At 35.3% G+C, this 24968-nt stretch overlaps 1 pseudogene; it reads right to left on the bottom strand.

The window, feature by feature from the left end:
• Positions 1-10324: 10324 nt before the first annotated feature.
• Positions 10325-13391, bottom strand: LOC137760770 (metalloreductase STEAP2 pseudogene; annotated as a pseudogene).
• Between the last annotated feature and the right edge of the window lie 11577 nt (positions 13392-24968).

Genomic DNA, 24968 nt, shown 5'->3' with positions numbered 1-24968 from the left:
GCTTACTACAAACTTAGTGACTTAAAACTGAATGACTTAGAACAACACAAGGTGCTGCCAGGGCTGCGCTCCTTCTGTAGGCAGTAGGGGAGAATCCATTTCCCAGCTTTTCTACATCCTAATGTATCTCCCCGTTTCTATTACTCTCATCCTCCTGCTGACCTATTATAAAGAGACTTGTGATTACATTGGGCTCACCAGCATAATTCAAAATATTCTCCCCATCTTTAGGTCATTAACTTAATTATATATGCAAAGTCCCTCTGCCATGTAAGTAAACATATCCCCAGGTTTATTCTGCCTACCACCCCACCTTATCACCAGAACATAATGGACTATTCTAGCAACAGTAATTATAAATGGTGTGCCATCACAACTCATAAAAGAACATTGTATCATATAAACTGGTCGATTATGATAGCATTTTTGGTTAATGCTCAATTATCTTATATAGCTAGAGATGCTAAATGTCAATAAAAACTAATTTTAAAAAAAACATGTGACACTAATGTTACTTTTGTTGCTTATGACTTTTTGTCATATCCAAAAAATCATTGTCAAGCCCAATATCATGAAGCTTTTCCCCTATATCTAACTTTTGGAGTTTTGCAATTTCAGGTCTTATGTTTAAATATTTAATCCATCTTAAGTTGACTGTTGTGTATGATGTAAGATGGTAGTTTCATTCTTTTTCATGTGAATATCCAGTTTCCTCAAAACAATTTGTTGAAAAGACTATTTTTTCTCCATTGTGTATTCTTGACAACCTTGTCAAAGATCAGTTGATCATATATGTGTGGGTTTCCTTTATTTCTAGTCTCTCTATTCTGTTCCATTGATCAAGCAACAAAAGCAAAATTTGACAGAAAGGACTACATCAAACTAAAAAGACTTCACAGCAAAGGAACCAATCAACAGAGTGAAAGGCAATCTACTGAATAAGAGAACATATTTGCAAACCATATATCTGATGAGGCATTGATATTTAATATATATAGGGAACTCTTACAACTCAATAGCAAAAAAAAAAAAAAAAAAACCCTCAAATAATCCAATTAAAAAATCCAATTAAATAATCCAATTAAAAACCCTCAGATAATCCAATCCAATTTTGAATAGACATTGCTAAAATTTCTAAAGTTAAGGAATCTCTCTTGGGTCTTAATGCATGTGCCTGTTTGTACTATGATTTGGGTAGATTCTGAGCCTTCTGTTGGTGAGTAGGAGGGCATTCAAAATGGGATAATTTGTAACAGCATAAATTAGCATAGGAAAAATTTGTAAATGAGCAACATGTTGCCTCCAGCAATGAAAAAAGTCTCCAAAGATGTTGGGTTTGTTTTAACATTGCGCATGCTGAAATGGTCAATAGCAGTTTCTTAACAGTGTCAAAGAGAGCAGCTCTCATTTGACCATATAATGTCCAGAAATTAATTGAGGTGGCAGGGCCTTGTACTATGTGTTGGGCAATGGCTCATCTCTTAGTGAGTGTGTGCATATATGTGTGTGTGTGTAAGATCCTTTGTGAATGACTGTATATCTAGAATGAGTGTGTCAAACGAATCTCTTCTGATGAGAATGACATCAATATAATGTTATATCTGTGTTCTGAGAGAATGTTGAATGTGGTTAGGATCTTGCCTATAAAACACGTGCACAATGGCAGAATTGTTGGAAGTGGGTAGCTGGCTAAAATATATATTGTGCCTCTTTGAAAGTGAAGGCAAACTGAATGTGAAGAGAGGCTGCTGAAATACGCCAGCCATAGAACATATTAGGAAGATGCATAATAGCAAATTATTTTCTAGTCACTAATTAGATAAAGTCAATAATTTCAATAATATTGGATATAGGACCCTTAATAAGGGGTGTCATGGATTTACAGCTGTAGTAATCTATTGTTGGGAGCCATTCATCTTTTATCAGGATGGAGCAATGACCAGATTGGGTTGCTAAAGGGAAAAGCAATAAGCACAATGGTTCCTTCCTTTGGTAAGTGTCTATGATAGGACTTAATTCCTGTAGGCCTTGTTTCATTTTATATTGGATTGTATTGGCTATTTTTACTGGGTAAGAGGGAGTTCCATGTGATACCATTTTGCTGAGCCAATTCTAAGTGCCTAGGATGTAATTTTATTTCAATTTATTGTTTATTGGGCCAGAACTTCCATGTTCACTGCAGGATACTTCAGGGCAACAGATGTTACAACCATGTAGAATTTACACATGGCAACATTTGTAATGATTAAGGCTTACCTGGTGTCCTCTGTTTTCTGCCTAGTAGCTCCTCTAAGAGTAGAGTGGTACCTTGTTTAAATTTACTGGGATCTCCGGGTATACTTGCAATCTGAGACCAAGTACCTATTAAGGCCATGGAGCTATGTTAATTGCCACATCTAAGTAGATGTTAAAGTTAATTCAGAATCTATATTGTAAAGGCTCCCTAACAAACTAGTGGTCTGAAATGTTTTACTGTATAAATGGGAAGCAGCTGCATAGCACAGGGAGATCAGCTCAGTGCTTTGTGACCACCTAGAGGGGTGTGATAGGGAGGGTGGGAGGGAGACGCAAGAGGGAGGGGATATGGGGATATATGTATATGTATAGCTGATTCACTTTGTTGTACAACAGAAACTAACACAACATTGTAAGGCAATTATACCCCAATAAAGATATTAAAAATAAATAAAATAAAATTACTGAATTTTTAATTTCTACTTGGTTAAAATTGCAGACCCTAGTTTCATTTTTTGTTTCCTCATTCCAAATAAAAGTTTCTTCCCTTTTTTCCTTTTCTTTTCCCTTTCTTTTTCTTCTCTCTCTCTCTCTCTGCCTCTCTCTCCCCCCTGGTGATTACGGGATATACTTCGGGGGTGGGTGTCCTAGCTTCCTTCTCATAATTTTCTCCCTCCAGAGATTCCCAAGTCAGTATCATCAGAGTTTGAGGCCTCTTTGATTGCAGTTGTTGCTTTATTGAGTATAATGACTCTGACCTTAAGTCAGGTTTGAATTAAACCCTTGTCATGTTGATAATCTGAGACATTTGATAAGAACCAGGTTTTGTCTGTTTTACACTTATTCAATAGGTTGATGGTGTACTCTGGCCATTAGAGTGGAGTGGGGATAAAGCATTTAGGGGACACTTTGTATAAGGGTCTGGTGCTATGGGCATTTCTCCCTGTAACTCTGCGGATCAGGATCCTTTTTGGCTGCAGAGGTCTAGGCAGAAGCAGCAGTAGCAGAAGCATTTAAGGCACAGGGTCCTAGTGAATCATCTGCTTTTAGGATTAGGAGTGTGGACCTCAGCATGCCCATGGTCCATTAGCAGATATTTTCTCATGAGTAAATACCTGATGGGCCTGGATATTGCCCGGGGTATCCGTTTTTTACTTGAGCATTCTGTAAAATGCGGGGAGGGGGCAATGCCTGGTTGAGTCACAGAAAAAAATGGTCACAGTGTAAGAGTCATCCTATTAAGCGTAACATCAGTCAGACTTATACTTGAATCCAACCACACAAGTCAACCCAACACACAGGTCCAGGACAAAACACTTCAACCAGGACCGTCTTAAGATGGGCCTGATCCCATACTCTTCTCTCTAAAAGCCAATTACAAAAGCTTTCAACAACTGTTGGTTAAATCTATAGCAGGGGCTCAGTAGGGCTCAGTAAATGTGGCACAGCCCAACACAAAGCCACACAACATCATGTATTAGATAACTAGCAGGCGGCATCTCATTGCACGTTCATGATCAGACAGCACAACCAGTTAGCAAGCCCAGAGCAAAACAGAAAGATTCTGGTCAAGGTGGAGATTGTCTAAATCTAACCCTGTCCTCTGTGCCAAATGTCTTGTGGTTGCCCCATGGAAGTGAGATCAACTCCCCACTAAAATAACGGTTTAGATATCAAAACTGATTACCCCACACTCTCACCAAGAGGGCATGAAAGGTGTATTCCTTACATAATGGATAAAGTAAAGTGCCCCTAAGCTGGTCAGAAAATGAGTTAGAGAGCAAGGCTGAGCAAATGACTGGGGGGTTACTGTGGTTAGGGTTCCTGGACTTTCATGGTTTGAATTTCCCATCACCACCAAAAGAGGGAATCCAGCTTTCTTATTGGCCTTCCCAGATACGGGATGAAAGGGAGAGAGGGAATGATGGGGCTAGAAAGATGTCAGCAGTAAAATATCAAAAATGGAGTCAAAAGTCTAATCATAATTTGCTCCTAGGACTGATACATTTCTTAATGTCTTTGTTTAAAAGTAAAAGGCACAACTTCTGCCATTCAAGGAGAAACGCTAACAATGAGACCAAAGTACCAGTTAATTAATAGTTCAGTCTGTGTCTTCAGGATTTCTTAGCAGCCTGGGAAATCTGCATCAGGTAACGTGGCCTCAAGGTACAACACATACACTCCTTCTCATCAATACTCAAAGGTAACATACGTTAGGAATGAGAGTGGCATGGTGCAAATAAGAGCCAAGAGACAAAGCAAGAAAATAATCTGACTCATTGGTCTTTGGCACAGATGACCAAACTGGCTGTTCCAGAAACAGAGACTGCACAGATCAACATTTGAGAGCCCACAAAGATGCAAAACATAAAAACCCAAACTATCAACCAACCAACCAAACACAAAACACATACAACTGAAAGAACCAGGCATAGATGTGTAACATCTCTTGGACTTTGTTTTATTCAAAACAACACCACAAAACATAGAACTACTCACAAAAATTCTCCTCGTTAAAGTTACCACCCCCTATCGTTTTGGGTGTAAACTACTAGTGCCCTTTCAAAATATTAGCATATGTGTTACTTTTTTAAATGAAAAGTATAATATATAGAGTCATGAGTTTCTACTTCTTATTCTGCACAAATGATTTGTTAATATGTTTTACAACATGGTTTCTATATCAATACGTATAGATCTGTCTCACAAATTGCTTTTGCAATTAATTTTATTTCCTGTTAAGGCAGACCTTCATTAGTCTTCCTAACTGATTTTTAATTAAACATTTTATTATGGAATAATTATAGATTCACATGCAGTTGTAAGAAATAAGACACAGATATCCCTACCATTGACACAGTTTTCCCCAAAGGTAACATCTTTCAAAACTATAATACAACACTACAACCAGGATACTGACATTTCTATAAAAAGGTAGAGAATATTTCCATCATGACAAGGATCCCTGTGGCTATTGTTTTATAGCCATACACACCTCACTTCCCTCCTGCCCCTACTCCCGCCTTAGGCCCTGGCAACCTGTAATCTCTCCATTCTATAATTTCATCATTTCAAGAAATGTTATGGAGAAATGGAATAATACAGTATGTAATGATTTAGAATTATTATTTTTAATGCAGCATAATTCTATGGAGATTTATTAGGAGTTTTGTATGTATCAGATTGTTGAAGGTCTGCATTTACCAGTTTGTTTACCCATTCATTTGTTGAAGTGATTCCAGATTTTGGCTATTACAAATAAATGTGCTATAAATATTTATGAAATATTTTTGTGTGAATATAAGTTTTCATTTACCTGTGATAAATGTGCAATGGCCAGATCATATGACAGTTACATGTTCAGTTTTTTTAGGAAACTGTCCAATTGTCTTCCACAGTGGCTATTCCCATGTACAATATAAAAATGATCCAATTTCTCTGCATCCTGACCTGCATTTTGTATCACTTAAAAAAAAAAATTAGCCATTCTGATAAGAAAGGTGTGTAGTTATATTTAATTGTGCTTTTAATTTGTATTTCTTTGAATGGCTGATGGTGAATATCTTCCAAGTGTTTACTTGCCATGTGTATAGACTTGTGATTGTTAATTTTACGTAACAACTTGACTAAGCCATGGTACCAAGATATTTGATCAAAGACCAGTTTAGGTAACACTGAAGGTATTTTTACATGAGATTAAAATTTAAATCAGTAGACTTTGAAAAAAGCAAATTACCCTTCATAATGTGGATGGACCTCTTCCACTTCGCTGAAGTTTAAAAAAAAGTGAGGTCTCTTGAGGAAGACAGGATTCTGCCTCCAGAACGACTTTGGACCCCAGTTGTAATATCAACCTCTTCCCTGGATCTCCAGCCTGCCAGTCTGCCCCGCAGATTGTGTCTGCACTTGTCAGGCCCCAGAATCACACGACACAATTCCTTACAATAGTTCTCATTCCCTCTCTCTCTCTCTCTCTCCGTCTCTCTCTCTCTCCCCTCTCTCTCATATACATACTACTGTTTCTATTTCTCTGGAGAACCCTGAGTAATACAGTTCTCCTCAGTGAAATATCTGTATTCTGCCGATTTCCTAATCATTCAACTGTTGAGTTTTTAATATATCCTATAAACAATTTGCTGTAGAATTGTAGTTTGCAACATTTTTCCCAGGATGTAACTTGTCTTATCATCTATCTAGCAGGATATTGTGCTATTTTATTGATGAAGTCCAATTTATCAAAACAACAACAACAAAACCCAAACTCTTAACCCAGAATTCCATATCTAGTAAAACTACCCTTCATATGAAGACAAAATAAAACCTTCTGTAGATAAATAAAACATGAGTAAGTTTCCAGCCATCAGAGCTGGACTGCAAATAACAGTAAATAGGTAATTTGAGATAAATTATACCAAATAGAACGTTAGGTGTAGGAAGAAATGAAGGGCATGCAAAACTGTAAATATAATCCTGTGTTGTGTTGTCTTTAATGTACATAGATGTAATATACATGAAAACTATTGCACAAAGGATGAGGGTAATTAATTGTACATATCTGTAGCAAGACTTTTACATTTTATGTACTAGATTAAGGGGGACTGTAATAGGTTAAGGGCACAATTTAAAAAATTTATTTCTTATATTAAAGTATTGTTGATTTAGAATATCATATTAGTTTCAGATATAATATACTGATTCAATATTTTTTATAGATTTTACTCCATTTAAAGTTATTATTGGCTATATTCCAAGGATTAATTCTTTAATCCCTAGAGAAATCACTAAAAAGTGTAAAGAGGTATAGGTAAAAAGTCAATAGAATAAATAAGCTAGAATAATTTTTCAAAAACCAGTAGATAACTCAAGAAAGAACCCAACAGTAGGACAAGAAGGGTCAGTAGAGAGGATTGGGGAAGTAGCAAATAGTAAGACAGAACTCAGTCAAACAATTTATATTAATTTTGTTTACAATTAATGATCTAAATATTCCAAGTGAGAGGAAGTTAGGTTGAATTCAAAACAAGACCGAAGCATATGCTCTCTACAGGGTCATAATTTGAATTTAAAACACTGATAGAATAAAAGAAAATGATGGAAAGAGATTTATCAAACAACAGTAAATGTAAGAAAATGGTAGGGTTATAAAAATAGTGGAAATATTAAGTCTCAAGACAAAGACTATCACAGAAGATGATAAAAGTTTCAAATATCAGGAAGATATAAATTCCTGGTGATTTACATGATAACAGAATTTTTAAAATAAATCAATCAAAAGCTCACAGAACTTAAAGCAAAAGAGTTAAATCCAAAAGCAGAGTTGGAGATTTTGACAAACACCTCTCTGGAATGGATAACTAGACAAAAAGCAGTAACGATTCGGAAGGTATAAAAACAGTCAGTCAATTACCCTGACTGGTTTTACAAAATGCTATACCTAATAATTACAGAGTATTTATTCTGCACCCAGACTTTTCATCAAAATAAGCCATATGCACCAGTCTCAATAGTTTCAAAGACAGAAATATTAGAAAGTATATTCTGAACATACTGGTCTTAAAATAATAATTAATTATAAAAGGCATTTAGAAATGTCCCATATATTTGGAAATTTTAAAAATCATTTGTAAAGAACTCATGGATTAAGAAAAAGTAATCACGGGTAATTATAAAATATTTTGAAATTAATTATATTAAAATCTCAATGTATCTAAATTTGTGGAATAGAATTCAAGCAGTGATGAGAGAGAAACTTATAGATATGCTCATATTTTAAAAGAGTAGAAATAAATCATCTGTCATAAAAAGTAAAAGGAAGTTGAGTAATTTAAATCTGATGCAATAAGTAAGAAGGAAATAATAGTGATAAGAGCACAAATAAAAGAGAAAGTGGAACACTAATAGTAGAATTAACAAAGAACAGGTACATTAACAAGATGATGTGAAAGAAAGAGAAGGAGCAAGTGAGAGGGTAAAAATTACCTACATCAGAAATGAAAGAAAGAATATCAATACTGATCATCCCACAGACCATAAAAGGTAATAAAAAGATTTTCATGTACAACCCTACGCCAAGAAATTGGACCATCTCCTTGAAAAATCACAACTTACCACACTTGTCACAGAATTGCCCTCTGCCAATTAAAGAAGTTAAATTTGTTAGAAACATTACTACAAGGAAAACTCGAGATCCATATGCTTTCACAGTTGAGTTCCCTCAAACACGTTTGGAAGAATTGATAGCAACCATATACCATATCTTTCATAAAATAGAGAAGAAGAAAAATTCCAAACTTATGAAGGCAGAATAACACTGATATGAAAACAAGAATATTAAGGGTTGAATTTCATCCCACAAAAGGTATGCTGAAGTCCTAACTCCTAGTACCTTTGAATGTGACCTAATTTGGAAACAGCATCTTTGCAGATGTAATCAAGTTAGTCTGAGGTTATACTGATTAGGATGGTCCTTAATCCACAGGACTTGTCTCCCTATAAGAAGAGGAGAAGAAACAGACTCATGAAGAGAGAAGACCACGTGACCAGGGAGGCAGCGATGGAAGACCAGTGGAGAGTCACGAGCGCTTGAGTCGGAAATGTCAATCATTTCACTGTGAAATTTAATCTTTATTAAATACTAATGGTGATGAAGTGGCAACAGTAGAGGAGGAGAGGGTGAAAACATATAGACACAGAGTATCAATAGTGAAAGTTCTCTGAAAATGGAGGAGTCCAAGAGATGCAGGTTAGTATAATTATGATGACAATAACTAGCATGTATTGAAAACTTTACACATGCTTAACACTGTATAAACAAACAGCAGAATCATTAAAACGTTCAATGAGACCACTTTATTTTGCACAAAATTAATAAATAATTAGGTAATGAACTAATAAAACCAACAAATAGCTATTGGTTTTTGGTCATGGTGAATTCATTCAAATTCATGTACTTTCATTCCTTGAAATGTCTGGAATCAAAACATTTCTAAGGCTGTATTTGACAAAAAAAATGCATTAACTGAGATTTATTTGAGTTCGTTCAAATAGTAAAAATCGATTTAAATTTTTGGGGGGGAATCATAAGTGAAATCTATTTTCATACTATCATAAGATCCTTTAAAAGTTTTTCCCAGTGGTATCATATATGTAAAGTACAAACAGCTACAACAGGGTAAAAAGCATCCTGTATTTTAGTTTTTACAAATTCTACAGCAAGAGGCAGGAGAGTGGAAGAATGTATAAGTTGAAGTTACTTATATTTTTGAGTCCTTGTTTCTTCTTGAAAGTGATGCCAAAATATTATAAATTTCTCAAGAGACCATTTTATAATAAGGAATTCTTGTATTTACCTATAAAAATCCAGTGTCAGATACGTAATCCCTTGTACTGAACGTCAGAGAGACGAGATGTGCTGTCAAGACAGTACCTGTGATGGTGAGGATGAATGGATAAAAGTCTCTTGGGCTTTTTTTTGTCAGTTATTTCCAAGTTTTTCTTAGTTGTATCTGACAGTGTTATAAATCCATTCATCTTGTTAGAGCTTTTGTGGAAACTAACTTGTTAAAACTACCACTTAACTTTGATAAGTAAAAGGGTAGTAATGCTTTATAACAGCCTTTTATTTCAAAACATGATGCACTTTGTCAATTTTTGAATAATAATGACTTTGTGGTCTTGGATTTATGACTAATTCATCATATTCATTGACAGGTTATTGTATTTTGGAGGTGCAGAGATGCCCATGATATTCTGAGCTGTTGTAATTGATCAAAACTTAAAGGGAAAGAAAAAATATTCTTTTGATAAAATGCAATGTTAAAAAATATAGTCACCCTATGGTGACTGGTCCCTTTCTCTTTTTTTTTTTTTTCACTTCTCTGCTTTTATTCTGCAAAGAAAGGGATAGTAGCAGCTTTTACTCTAAATGATTTTGAATTAGCCACATAACTCTTATGCAGAAACATTATTTAAAGAACAATTTTTTCCCCTCCCTAAATATACTAAAATTTCTATTACAAGGTATGTAAAATTTTACACTATTTTAAATCTTATGTTTTACAAATTATACTAATCAAGTATTTTACTAGCATCAGATAAATATCAAGCACGTCCCATACTGCTGATAAGCCATGTTGAGAAACAAGTATCTCTCTGAACTTCTCATTGGTAAGCAGAGGCTGTAGGCAACATGGACTGAAGCGAAGAAAAAGCTTAGTATCCAAGCAGTTTTCTACCTGTAACCAGGCCTCCAACCAAGGTGGAAATCTCCTATACTTGGTGCCTTAATAAAGCTGATAAGCAGCTGCCAGGAGACCTGCCAGGCAGACCAGGGACAGCAAAGTAATGGCAACTATAGGCAAGGTTTTATTCACAATCTCAATAGGAATCTTGTAAAAGTCACTCTGCTGGTTTCTAGCATACGGATGAATCACACCTCTGACAAAAGAATAACGAAAGAAAAACGTGGCCAGGCTACCACCACTGGCCCTCTCCAGAGAGGAAACAGTCGCAGGGGTAAATTTTCAATCTCCCTAGCTGATGATAGTGATCCCAAGTCAATGGGAATTAAATTCAACTGACCGGCAAGTTCAATAACCTGCTGTCGAGCTTGAATATTGTTGCTGCACCTATAAACCTGCCAGCTGGCATCCTTAGGTCCTAACTGAAGTGCCCAAGCTGAGACAACATTAAATCCTTTCACAATCAAGGAGTCCAGGAATAATGAAGCCAAATATTCTGCATTGGATTCTGGGTATTGGTTTATCCTCATGTTATTGCTCACATCAATCAAGGATTTTACCCATAAGCAGATGTCTCAGGTCCCACAGGGAGATGTAATGTTATCTATGTATGGCAACATATATTATATTTACTTTTTTTTTTTCTTTTACCAAGCTAATACATTTATTTATTTATTTTTTTTTTTAACATCTTTATTGGAGTATAATTGCTTTACAATGGTGTGTTAGTTTCTGCTTTATAACAAAGTGAATCAGTTATACATATACATATGTTCCCATATCTCTTCCCTCTTGCATCTGCCTCCCTCCCACCCTCCCTATCAAGTGTCCATCATCGGATGAATGGATAAAGAAGATGTGGCACATACATACAATGGAATATTACTCAGACATATTTACTTTTATTAGAGCATCTTCATGGTCAGTGACATCTACTACATGAGGAAAAAATTCAGAAGCAAACTTAGGATTTCTGCTTCCTATGACCACATGATACCCACATCTAAAGAGTCGAATGGTCAGGGATTTAGCAAAATCTCCACTTCCAATTACACCTACAGAGACTTTCTTTGCACCTTTGTTACCACTTATGCCATTAGGCAAAAATGTTTCGCTAAGGCTCTCGGGGCTTCCCATCATAGAGATCGATTCCATGAAACGGACTCTTCCAAGATCACCACAGATATCCTGAGAATCTTGTTCAAACGCAGATTCTGATTCAGTAGGTCTGGAGAGAGGCCCGAGATTCTGCACTTCTGATAAGGTGGTGCCGAGGCTGCCGTGGGCCCCTCTTTGAACAGCAAAGCTCTCCGCGCCCTCCGCGGGGGGCAGAGGCGGGCCTCGCAGCTCCCCTCGAGCAGCGCCGACTACCCCGGGGCCTCCCCAGGGGCCTCCCAGGGCTCTTCTGCCTAGGGACCCCGCCCCCGGCCCGCTGCTGGCAGCTTCCCCACCTCCGACTGGCCCCTTTCTGTAATGCCCCCCGTCAGTCTCTCCCTTCTTCCTGAGTCACATCAGAAAGCTAGATGACAGCATTTCAGAAGCGGTCCCCCTCAGAGGATGTAAAAAACGTACAGCCAGTAGGTTGGCTCAAGCAGTGGGAGGTAAAGGGTTCATTTTCAATGTAGTGATGAGGCAACAACAAACTGTATAGCAGATGAAATGACTACTTCATGGACATGCAATGGAAAAAAGTAATATTTAAGGGGGAAAGATAAAACAAGACAGAGAAAGCGACAGTATTAAAAGAATGGAATCAAGCACAAAGACAATTTCTGTGGCTGAAAAACTTGACAAGCAATTCAGGAAGTATCTGGAAAGTCCCATCCCTGGAAGCATTGTTCCATAGCTGTGTTCTCCTCTCTTGCTGCTGTGGTCATCAGTTTTAGAAAACAGTTCTTTGTGAATATTTTTATGTTTCTTCAAGGCCCAGGCTTTCTGACCTAAGAGCACTGGCAAGCTTGATTAAAGGTTGATTGCGGGCTTCCCTGGTGGTGCACTGCTTAAGAATCCGCCTGCCAACGCAGGGGACATGCGTTCGAGCCCTGGTCTGGGAAGATCCCACATGCCGTGGAGCAGCTAAGCCCATGTGCCACAACTACTGAGCCCAAGAGCCACAACTACTGAAGCCAGCGTGCCTAGAGCCCGTGCTCTGCAATAAGGGAGGCCACTGCAGTGAGAGGCCCTCACACCGCAACAAAGAGTGGCCCCCACTAGCCGCAACTAGAGAGAGCCTGCGCACAGCAACAAAGACCCAACACAGCCAAAAATAAATAAATTAAATAAATTAAAAAAAAAATCTTAAAGGATGATTGCCTCAGAAGCTATATATTGGATATTGCTCCAAAGAGACTATGGGAATTAAACTCATCTGACGCAGAGATATTTGCTCAAATTCCAGGACAGTAAAAATCTAGGTACCTTCCTAACACTCTCCCCAGAAAAGACTTTTTTATTCTTATTTTATTTTATTTTGTTTTTTTGCAACTCAAAGTAAAGGCCTTTCTTTCAATGAAGAGGAGGTTGGGCCCATAGACTAACTGTGCTCTATAAATTCTGAATCATGTTACATCAAGATTCTTGAGATGCAGGAACAAGTGAACATTTGGCTGACATTGTGCCCCTCCATGGGCTTCAGGGCTCCAGGAAATGGCAGTAAGATTCTCTATGAGAAATAAACTGTTTTCTAGCCCAGAGATTACATGGTTTCTGTCAACACACACACACACACACACACTCACACACACACACACACTGTCACCTGCAGAGAAGTTCTATACTTGGTTCCTCACTCTGTATTGCCTATTTCACTGTTTCCTGGATTCTGATCCTCTAGGCCTCATCACCTGGACTTAGGATTCACCCTCCTGACCCAGGTCCACTGTGACCCCCAGCTTTAAGTGCCCTGTTCTTCACCATGACCAGCCTAATCCCATGGTTACACATATCAGGCCTTTTCATCCTGCTTCTATCACCCAGAGTACCCTGATTCTAAACCCTGATTTTAACCAAATGCTCAGCACTTGCAAGATCTTATTATTAATAACAGATACATTATTATTATTGTTCATATGGCCAAGAAAGACACTAAGGCTTCCTGAATCTCAAAATTGAGATGTTAACACCTGCTGTTCTGTCCACATTATAAGGCACTTGTGAAAATCACTTAAGATTTTTTTGTGTAAAAGTAAATTGTAAACTGTGACACACTAACAAATAAGGCTCTCTTATAATGATTAATATCATCAGACTAAGTCTATAAATAGTTGCTTCAACATTGACATTCCTATTTGCTAATTTTTCTCATGCTTCATGTAATTAACTCGACTCTTAATTGATAAAAATGACAATACTGTAAATCAAAAACATGGAAAAGACAAAATATAAAATGATTCCAAAGGTGTTTGAGAAAAATATAAGAACTTCTTATATAATTTTTATTAATTCCTTATTTTTCTACAAATTTTTGATTCATATACTATATTTACATAGTAAGAAATGTATATAATTGTAAATGTCTGTGATTGCTCAACACTTTTCTTTCTTAAGAGGTGTATGATCAAAAATGTTTGCAGACCACACTGACTTAAAGAACTACAAAAATCTGACAATGGATGTTTTTATATATTACTGTTACATATATATGTTGCAATCAACTGTCTTAAAATATTTGTATCAATGACCAATACCTCTCATTTTAGGGATATCTTTAAGGAGATAATCAGAAATAAGCTTGAAGAACTATGATTTAAAATGTTCATTGTGATGCTATTTATAATAACACTTGGAAAAGGAAATAAACTTCTCAGATATAGCCATCACATAAATATATAAAATGAAGCAAAATGTTTGACATAAAGGAAATGGATAAATAAACAATGTTATATAGGTAGGTCAATAGAGTACACAGATTACTGAACTAAATTAAAATTTTGATTTTGATTTTAATAACTATTTTAAAGAGTATTTATGAACTTATGAGACTACTTGAAAAATATATAAGTAGAAAAGCAAAAAACATGACTGAAAATGATTAGGTACATGCATGTATATATATATATATATACACACACACACACACACACACACACACACACGTATATATACACACACACGAAATACTGAAGGAAAATGTATCAGTGATATTATCAATATTAATGTTATTAAAATGTTTAGAAAATGTATATTTACTTTCTTATTGCTTTGTTTATCAAGTCATGAAATTAGGAGTTCTCTGACAATCTCTGAATATGAATTGGCAAAATATTTATGTTCAGTGATATCTCAAAATGTTATCTATTGGAGTTGATGGATAGTTTCCCGATCTTCCAGAGTTTCTCAGGAAGATCAAGCCCCAGTACCAGTACTCGCTTGATAACACAGCCCTCCCTTCCCTAACATATTATTACTTTGCTGCTGTACTTGCTTGATAACACAGCCCTCCCTTCCCTAACATATTATTACTTTGCTGCTGGTGTATCCTGGGTACACTTCCCAAATAAACTCTTTGTTCTCAAATCCTTGTCTCAGGCTCTGCTTCTGGAAAAAGCTAAAGTAAGATAAGGGATCAAAATTATAAGACACAAATACAGATGTTATGTCTAGGGATTACTCCAGATTTTACTCAGACCCACCATTCCTCTCTAATATAAATTCTTCTTTGACAGTTTTATTCAATAATTTATTGTCTACATGAGTAGCAATACTTTGATCTGCCACCTGCATGAATATTTTTTAAAAATCCCTATGTCCATCCCTGTTCTCTTTCTTGAAATTTAAATCCACATATTCAAGTTTCAACTAGACATTCATCTGTTTACATATTTTCTACATTCATCTGAAACACATTATACTCAAAGTGAAATTTTTATCTCCATTTTCTCTGTAAGATGTCTTCCTCCCTTTGAACCTGCTAACTCTCCTGTAAGTAAAGTGTTACTTTTATTTAAATATGTGCTATTTTTATCTTGCCTCATGTTTTATGAATCTCTTGCCTCTGTTTGTACAGGTCACTTAGGAGACATTAAAGGAGAAGCTGTTGTTCGTTCTCCACTTCCTGAAGAGGGGGCCGTTAGAAGACATGCCACAGGGGAGGGGGGATTTCAGTGGAAAATCATATGGTTGTTGGTATTCCCTGGATCTTCTTGCCCTCAGAGTGTGCTAATACCTCTGTGGCTCCATGAAGACCTATAGATCACTGTCCTGCACAAGATGCAGAGGTTCTGGGCAAAAGAGGAGGACTTCATCCAGATATAGCTCCCTAACTGGATAGGTTAAAACACCTACCCCCAACTAATTAGTCTGATGTTTGCCCCATATGCACATGCTGCTCCCAGCTTTGTCTACACTTGTCCTTGGTGCTCCTTGATGCTCTTCTCATCCTATAGAATAAAGCTCTCCATATATATCTGGTTGCTGTTCTCTGTCTGCTGTGGACCTTTCAAAAAATTCTTCCACTTTCCAGTTAACAGATGGTTTGCTTAAATGCTTGAATGTTGCTAGGTGTTTTTTAATTCATTTTTTAAAAGTTCCCCTGTAATTCATATAAAATGACAGTATTAGAATACATGCCTAATCCATCAACTTAAAATCAGAAATTTGCCATGTGCCTTATTTAACTTAATGCCATGACTAGCCAGTCACATGAGGTAGTGGACTAACAGGTATTCTAAACCAACCCCCCCTTTTTTTTTTTACCACTTCTTAAATTCAAGGCATGAATTTCTCAATACTTGTGGAATCCACTTATCCTCTTTCATTTCTGGTACACTGCTGTAATCTAATTATCCATGTCCCACCTAAATTCTTGTAGTATATTACTAAATAGTTTCTCTCTTAAAATGTTGTTCTTCTTACAGCCATCTTTCACATTACAATTAGAGTGATCTATCTAAATGCCATTTTCCTGTTCAAAATCATTTGATAACCGTCAACTATATTCTCCAAATTAGTTCACAAGACACCTAACTAAGAATCTTCTTGTTTGCCTGTTAAAGTTGTAAATTCCTGTCCTCCACCTCAGACTTAAAATCTTTGAGAGTAGATAATGGGAATTTATATTTTTAATAGACAGCCCAGGCAATTCTTACCCATGCTAAAGTTTCAGAACCACTGATACATTCCTATACAGTATGTATGACATAAAAGCTATCCATGAATTGTTCCCTACCAACATATTCAGGCTTCCTTCTTGTTAGTTCCCACCCCACTGGGTGACATTCTAAACTGGCCTCTGTACAAGGAGGGCCTTAACAGGGTTTGGTCATGTATTATACTGTCCTAATTAGGGACCTAATTAAACTTAAAGTTTTGCACAGCAAAGGAAACAATAAACAAAATGAAAAGACAACTTAAGAAGGGGAGAAAATATTTGCAAATGATGCTACCAACAAGGGATTAATTTCCAAAAATATTAACAGCTCATACAGCTCAATATCAAAAAAACAAACAACCCAATCAAAAAATGGACAGAAGACCTAAATAGACATTTCTCCAAGAAGACATACAGATGGTCAAAAGGCACATGAAAAGATGCTCAACATCGATAATTATTACATATATACAAATCAAAACTACAATGAGGTATCACCTCACACCAGTCAAATGGCCATCATCAAAAAGTCTGCAAATAATAAATGCTGCAGAGGCTGTGGAGAAAAGGGAACCCTCCTACACTGTAGGTGGGAATGTAAATTGGTTCAGCCACTATGGAAAACAATATGGAAGTTCCTTAAAAAACTAGAAATAGAATTATCATATGAACCAGCAATCCTGCTCCTGGTCTTATATCCCGAAAAGATGAAAACTCTAATTTGAAAAGATACATCACCCCAATGTTCATAGCAGCACTATTTACAATAGCCAAGATGTGAAAGCCACCTAAATATCCATCGACAAAGGAATGGATAAAAAAGATGTGGTATATATATAGAATGTAACAGAATATTACTCAGCCATAAAAAAGAATGAAATAATACCATTTGCAGCAATATAGATGAACCTAGAGATTATCATACTAAGTGAAGTAAGTCATACAGAGAAAGACAAATATATGATAGCACTCATATGTGGAGTCTAAAAAAAATGATACAAATGAACTTACTGACAAAACAGAAATAGCCTCACAGATATAGAAAACAAACTAATGGTTACCAAAGGGGAAAGGAGGGGAAATAAATTAGGAGTTTGGGATTAACATATACATACTTTATACATAAAATATGTAAATGACAAGGACCTACTCTATAGCACAGGGAACTACATTCAATATCTTTTAATAACCTATAATGGAAAAGAATCTGAAAAAGATTCTATAATATATATTCTATATATATCTATATTCTAGATATATCTATATCTATCTATCTATCTATCTATCTATCTATCTATCTATCTATCTATCTATCTATCTATATCTGAATCATCTTGCTGTACACCTGAAACTTACAGAACATAGTAAATCAACTATACTTCAATTTGTAAAAAAAGTTCATATAGAGGCCCTAACGGGGTTTGGTCATGTATTACATGGTCTAGATGATCCCAATGCCTTACTCTCTCAAGGCTGTGTCCTTGAAACAGTCCCTAGTGTGGGAATGGTGGGAAGAAGGTACACTCCAAGACAGTGGATAGGGTGAGGAGCCTCCTATTGCCTGGGTCCAGCTAGTGGGTAAACTGCCAGTCACAGCATTTCGGTGACCTCCTCCAACACTTGTTCACTCTTAGACCTGAAATTTATGTTACAGTATGATCTAGTAGCTTAAGGTAACCCCCGAAACCACCTTATGTCTCATTTCTATGACTGAGGTAACACCAATCACTTTGCCTTGTGTGTGCTTCACCCATTTTCATCCAATCAACTCCCACTCAGCCTCTAGGACTCAGCCCGCCTGTCCCTCCAGAGGTTTGTGAGGCCAGATTTCAGTGTTCTTCTTTCTGACTCCAGAACATAATATTATTTTACTAATTACACAAATTTTACTGTATACATTTGTATACATACAAATAATTTTACTATATGCATTTTCTAAAGTTGCTCTTGCTTATTGAACTCCACTTCCCTACAAAACCTCCTTGTTGAATTCACAGTACTTAGCACATTTCCTAGAACAAGGTAGCATTCCATAAGTATTTGTGAATTCACCATTTAAACTAAATAGCCTATTATGAGCAATTTTATGAATGAATACACTTACTAAAATTCAAACTCAAATGATTTAATGTAGTTACATTACATTTTTTCTCTTTTCATTTTATAACAGGCAAGCAAATACACCTAATCACTATGGAGATCTCTAGTTAGATTGTGACTTCATTTCAGAGAACTGCAGTCATCACTTGAATGTGTTCAGTACACCTCTAAAAGACATATACTTGCTATTAACTTAGAAGCATTTGATCTCAGAAAATGCAAAGACTACGTGAAAGTCATTTGTAAGAACTGTTCAAACTGCCCAAAACGTATTTCAAGTATATTTGCTTTCATAAGACCTGTCAAACTCTAAATGGATATTTTACTTATTACAAGTATTTTTTCATAGTAGAAATATGATTGTAAAGATTTCATTGTAATTATTTTAATTTTATCTTATACACATAAAGTTCTGAAGTGTCTGTGTACTTATATGTTATAGTAATAAAGCACACAATGTGATATGTACTACACATACATCTCAGGAAAAGCTATGCTTCTGAAGCAAGCCAATTATCTATTCCCTGTGACTGAATATGACTCTGAAAACATTCTATGATTAGTTATCCATTTCTTATTATGTGAAAATAGAAGACTAAACTTGGATCTAAGATGGAAAATACAACCCATAGGCTGAAATTTTATTATAACAAATATAAGATGCCTTAGTTTAATCGGTAATATGCCAACAAGTGTTTTCAGGTAAATAACTAGGTACAGGTACTGGGGTATAAAAGTGAGTTAGATACAAAGGTGAAAATGAAAAGAAGCCCACGATTTGTGGAAAAGGTAAAGCTGAAAATGACTACAATACTATATGATTTATACTACCATTAAATTAAATGAGGGGTGATACTTGCTGTAGAATGGATGAGCTAGAAAATTCTATTTTGCCTGAAATTCACTATGGGCAAGACCTGATAAAGTCATATTCATCTCCAGATAAAGTCGTATTTATTCAAGTTGTACCTTCTCTCCAAAATCAAATCCTTTTTGGCTGTATTAAGTGTTCCTATTTTTTCTAGGTTGAATTAAGTCTTCTTAATTTTTCCTAAGCTTTTCAAGTATCAGTTAGACCAAGGTATAGTAATTTTGTAATAGATTTTAGTTACAAACCTGTCTCTTTCACCAGATAAAAGATTGGCTGGGTAATATCAGAGTATTATATATTGTGCATGCTCTATTTCCGTTACTTAGCACAGTATTAGGGTTTTTTCACAATGTTCTCAGAATAATTTCAAATCTTTAGGATTGGAAATTAATAAAGATTCCTAGTCTCCTAAAATTTTCTTACAATTATTGTCACAAGACATTATAAATTACTGCAAAATCCGCAACACAGCATTGACTCTTGATTGTCTGAAGAACAAATTATACTCAGCGTTGAAACATAAGTTTTTAAAAAAATCCTACAACTACCCAGAAATCATCTATGACGAAAACTTTATAAAGATTTCTATTGAGTTTTTCACAGAAAAATTACCAAATCTCCTAGGATGTGATTAGACAAAAGTAGAAATACCACTTCCGAAACTAAACTAGTTTATACAATTAAGTTCTAAGAAAAAGTAGAAGAAATTGTTATCCTGAAAAATATTTTTCTTATTATTATGTTTCATCACATATAAGTTTTTTCCTTTTTGGAAATTATTTTTTTAAGGAATAAATGTAGATGTCTATTTTTCTAAAATATCACATATAATTTATTTCAATTTTTCTCTTTTTATATCTGTCCAAATTTTATCCTAAATTACTAAGAAATTGTGAGAGTCACATTTATCTAAATATTAATGTTTTTGTTGTTAATGAATTCTCATTACCATTCTTATAATTTTAATAATCTTCTCAAGATCATAATGCAAAACTATTCATTTTAACTTAGCCTACGTATTTGACATTTTACTTTCATGCTGAATTCTTTATTTCTATTTATCCTATATTTGCATATATAATGTTTAAATTATATATCAAAACTTTTATTTATACCTATACCTTTGAAGCATAATGCATGTGGATTAACAAGTCAGATTAAAGAAAGCACTGTAAATGTGCTGTCTTGATCATGTAAGAGTTAACAATTTCATATTGTTATATCTTATTTATGATATGTACTTATTTACAGGGCATCAAAAATAAGCTTGAGTATTCTCTAAAAACACAGTGGAAGGTAATAAAGCATTTTCCACTAGATTCCGATTTTATCAGAACGTAAGCTATTTTAGAAAAAGGTCCTGATTAAAGCTCTTATATTAGATTGTTCAAGTATTCTTGCAAAAACTGTAATGCTGGTTTGTCATGGAGATTCTTATCTTTCAAGAGCCAAGAATGCTGATAATTGAAATCTTACTTAGGACCAAAAGCAAAAACTGGAAAACAAACTATGCGAGAAAAATTCTCTAACTATACATGGTATAAACAACCCTGAGGGATGGAAATTATCCTCTCTATATTCTAGTTGAATTATAAATAAAATTGTGTATCACAATATTTACAGTATCTTCAGCCAGATTCATTGCTTTTTTGTTTACACTACCTGAGCATTCTGTGTACGCTCTGTATATTTAAAACTGCATGTATTTGTACATATGACAGAACCCAATTTATGTGTTTAGTTCCTCAGCTGTGTTTTTGCATCATAATTACAAATAAGGTTTAATATTCAGCAAATTTGCTTAGTAAATGTAAAAACAAACAAAAAAAACCCTAAAGCTGTATGACTGTAATAGCAATTAAATTTCTGAATGTTAGCATTTGGTTTGAAAATTTCTTAAAGGAAGCATTAAAGAAATGTTTAATTTACCAAATTATTTGATACATATGTTCTTATTTAGCGAAAGTTTCATATTGGTAGCAGAAACATGTAGAAATGATCAATAATCATTTACGCTACAGCTCCATTTTGTCGGTTCATATTATTTTATACACTGTTGTGTTGCTAATGAGTGTGAAGGCAAGAGTTAAATGATTTAATTAAACCGAATTTTAAACTCCTACTTCTGTTTAATGCAACATCCGCCTATTTCAACCTAGAAAAAAATTTGTTCTATGATAGAGTTGTCCTTTATGTACGGATATAACATCACCATTGTAATTCTTGGTCAATACGTCTTGACACTGATCTAGCACTTAGACTTCATTCCCTACACCGTTCAAATACTCCTCAGGTTTCTATTTAGAGTTCAATAAAGTGACTGAGGTAACAGAAATCACTTGCTCAGGTTGAAGTTTTCAAATTTTCCACTTGGAAAATCTTTGCGCACATCTTAATGTACTGTTGGAGGAAATTAATGTTCTCAATGATTGCTAATTTTTATATAAATTATCTAGTTTGGAAACTATTCTTTATGTAATGGTCTATCTCCACACACCCTGGTCAATATTCTCCAGTTTCGGTGCACTTGGTTTACTCATCATGTCACCTCTCGTCAACTCCTTGTTACATTTTCATTCTCGTATACTCTTATCCAAAGCCCAATTTGCCAATAAGATCTTTTTTCTTTAAAAGGGAGAAAAAACTGTTTTTATATCCTTATATATTCAAAATGGGTTTCAAATATAACATTGTTATGAAAGAATGCATACAATTTGAATCTTCATTTTATTTGTCTGCAAGATCAGCTTCTATTGATGACTCCTGCCTTTCCCTAGAGCTCTCTTCCCATGTCCCATGGCACCAGATGCCTCTGGTGTTCTTAACTCTGATTGTCTTTCTTGGTATTCCCTATTCTTCAATCCAAGCCAAGAACTGTTTCTATTCTAACTGTTACTATTTCAAGTCATTATTATGTCACTCTTGAATTACTACAATTCTTTCATGACTATTCTCCTTGTCTCTGGCATTTTCCCTCTCTGAAATCATATCCTCTTAGCAACTTTTTTTGTAACTGTGTGTATACCTTAGCTTAGCACATATGACACAGTATTATAATTGCCAACTCACTTGTCTTTTATACATCTAGACAGTAAATTCATCAAAAGCGGGACTATCTTCTTCAACGCTATATTACTAGTTCATTGTAAAATGTGTGAAACATATTATATTATAAGCAAAAGGTATATTTTGCAACAAATAGCTTCCTTGATCTGCTGTTTAAGTTGCCACCTTGTGTTTGTCAATGCTTTCACCATCACATTTCTCAGAATACCATAATTACCCATTGCTTCCGCTGATTAATCAACCACAAACTTTTATCATGCACCACAGATTTTTGTACCTATCATCATAATGAACTTATTCTCCCAGAAACTGTTAATGTTGTAATGTTACTATAAACTAATTCTCTCTATATTTCATTGTTAATATGCAGAGAGCAGAATAAATGGACATCTTCCCCAAACCAATTTCAACAAGCGTTGAGGTAGTACACATATTGGGTTATATTTCCTTCTAGGCTCTTAAACATAAAGAGATTAAGTCATTAATTAATTAACTAATTAATTCAATATATAGTTATTGAAATCCTGCTATGGGATGAGAACTTACATAAGAGCTGAGGCTAGAGAAGTGGGTAAATGTAATCCCCATTAAAACTGGATTACAGTTAGAATATATGGATATAGGCCAAATAATTGAAGAAAAATTGATCTTATAAAGAGGGGAGAGCAGGATGCATTGGGGCATAAAAAAAGGAGACAAACTAGTTTAGAAGATGGGAGGAAAGTAGAAAATCATGAAGCTGAGGAAATTAGTGAAAAGTGAAGACAATTATTTAAAGAAGCAAGATCTGAAGCTTAGAAACCTGAATGAAAGACTAGATAAGATGCAACTACTGGCGGATGGAATAAGAGAAAAGCATAATTGTGAGGGGGAGCATTAGAGCAAAGTCTTTCATTTGGGACAGGTTGTGTTTTGAGATGCTGGTGAAATACCCAATTGGTTAGTTCTAAGAAATAGTCAACTATAAGGACATGAGGCTCAAGAATTAGATGTGGACTGCAGAAATAGATGTGTGAGACTTCAATATAAGAAGACAACAGGCTACACAGGAGTAAATGCCATTGTCTGTGGAAGGGTTAAAGAGTGAAAGTTCTAAGGCCTTGATTGTAGCATTGATGTTCCCTCAACATTAACCAAAAAGCAAAGGCGAAGAAGCCTATAAAGGAATGTGATACGCAGCCAGAGACAGATGGAAAGCCAGGTGAATAAAACTTCCCAGGACCAAAGGAAAGACAGGTTTAGAGAAGGAGGTCAACAGGTCTAATACTTTGGGGGTCAAATGTTTATGAAATAAAAATTGTCCACTGGATCCCTTGGCACAGATTTAATGAAACCTGTTTTGTTTAAATAAAGAGAATAAAAGCCAGAAAGTTATAAGTTGATTACACCTGGTTGAGGAAGGGGGAAAAAAGTAAATGTGAACATTTTTTGAAGACATGTGGCTGTTAAAAGGAGAATGGGAGAGACTGGAGCTTATGGGGATGCTGAGGAAAGTGCCAATAAAGGGAAACATGTGGAACACATAATTGGGAAAGAAGATAACTGAAATGCTTAGGTCACTTAAAAGACAGACTGGAATGAGTGTTACACTAGAATCAGGAGAAGAGAATCTTATTCCACCACAACCAATAAGCAGTAGGAAAGAATAGCTTTAATTACTGCAGGTTTGCATATGTAATGGCAGAAAATTGAAAACAAACCAACAAAATAAACTTTTCATATTTTTAGAATTTTCTATGGAAATATGGCAGCTAAATTATTGGCCATATTTTTGGAAAAGAATGCAATTAAGGTGGAAGGATCTGAGAATTTGAGAGGAGAAAGCAGGAGATAGTTGATAAGTTTAATAACACTGTTGGAATGTGTGGAGATTATAGGTAATACCGTGGCGTAAATTCATAGAAGTTGCAAAAATTTCTTAATTAGCACTGAATAGGTCAATGATGAAGGTAGTTTTAGTCATGGTTTTGTTTTGTTAGTTCTTTACAATAGTAAGCAGTGGGTAAATTGAGATAACTCTTTAGGTGAACTAATGACTGCTGTGTTGTACTGTAAATTCTAAACTGGTTATTTTCTTTTATTCCTCTAAATTCTAAAGTAATACTTTTTCATCAGGGCTAATTACTCATAACCTTGCATTTTTAATTTTTCGGTTGAAAGCTATTTTACATAGGGTAAACATGTACATATATTGATTTCCACTGTGATGAGTTTCAACATATTCATTCAATTGTGTAAACCATACTGCTATCAAAATATAGAAAATTCCTATCGGCCTCAAAAGGCCCTTCATGGAACTTCTCTTTTCATCTCCTCCACAGGAGACTTCTACTGTGTGCATTTCTATCAAAATAGATTGGTTTGGCGG

The sequence above is a fragment of the Eschrichtius robustus genome, chromosome 3 (assembly GCF_028021215.1).
Source record: "Eschrichtius robustus isolate mEscRob2 chromosome 3, mEscRob2.pri, whole genome shotgun sequence".
In the NCBI taxonomy this organism is placed as follows: Eukaryota; Metazoa; Chordata; class Mammalia; order Artiodactyla; family Eschrichtiidae; genus Eschrichtius; species Eschrichtius robustus.
Note: the sequence above shows the minus strand (reverse complement) of the source record. Positions and strands in the feature narration are given on the sequence as shown.